The following is a 1,595-nucleotide window of genomic DNA, read 5'->3' on the forward strand; positions in this document are numbered from 1 at the left end:
ATAAGGGAATTAATGAACATAAGATACATATAAAGATCCATACTAGAAGGAAAAAAATAGTGAAAAAAAATAAATGATCCAAGTAGGAGACAAAAAATTAATTAAAATGAAGCATATTAGTTCAGAAGATCCGAAAAAAGGGAAAAACTTAAATTTACAAAAAAATTATGAAAATAAAAAACGTATTAGTTCAAAAGTTCTAAAAAAGGAGAAACTTCAAAAAAAAAAAAAATAATAATAATAACCAGACATAAGAAAACACGACCATGAACACACACACACACACACACACACACACACACACAAAATAATCACTCAGAAAGCTGACCCAGTACTATGTGGGGACTCCAACCAGTAGAGAGTCACTAGGCTAGACTAATTTTGCCCTGCACGGTTGAGTGACCACGAAAGGCCCTTTCTCAACCGGCCCTAACCAGATTTTCTCGATCGTTATCCGAATTCCTTGATCAATGTTAGAGGTTATTACTGTCTTTGAGGTTGGTGAGTTATATTTATGACATTTCATGTTCGTATTGCTGTATGGTCGAGATTTTGTTTATTGTTACTGTTAATCTTTTCATTGGTATTATTACTTACATTATCAATAACATTGTAAGAATTGTTATTTTTGGGGTTATTATAATATTGTATTATTGTTTTACAACACACACACAAACACACACACACACATACACACACACACACAAATATATATATGTTTATATATATATATATATATATATATATATATAAATGCATGTATAAATGTATATATATACATATGTAATTGTACTTGCATTTATATATACATATATATATATATATATATATATATATATTTATATATATATATATATGCTCATAAATACATACACACACACACACAACACACACACTTTTTTTTTCACCACACACTATATATATATATATATATATATATATATATATATATATATATATATGCTCATAAATACATCACACACACACACACACACACCACACACACACACACACACACATATATATAATATCTATATTATATATATATTATATATATGCTCATCATACACCTACACCACACACACACACACACACACACATATATATATTATATATATATATATCTATATATATATTATTATATATATATATTTAATATAATATTATATACATGCATATACACACACACACACACACACACATATATATATATATATATATATATATAATGTAATATATAGTATATATATATATCATATATATATATACATATATATATATAATATATATATATATATATATATAGATATATATATATATATATATATATATATATATCTATATATATATATATATATATTATATATAGATATATATAAATGTAGTGTGTGTGTATACTCACAAACCTTCTCCTCACGGCTGATGCTGTAGCCCTGCCTAAAGGCTGAATTAAATAAACCTTGACACGACGATACGAAACCGCCCCACGGCCCCCCCCCCCCCCCCCACAAAAAAAACGATAATAGGTTATGCTAAACTTGGCGTTCGGTTCAATTAATCATTTGTCTCTGTCATTTCTTTTGGGAGTCATTTGC

Source organism: Macrobrachium nipponense, chromosome 19, assembly GCF_015104395.2.
Source record: "Macrobrachium nipponense isolate FS-2020 chromosome 19, ASM1510439v2, whole genome shotgun sequence".
Taxonomy (NCBI): Eukaryota; Metazoa; Arthropoda; class Malacostraca; order Decapoda; family Palaemonidae; genus Macrobrachium; species Macrobrachium nipponense.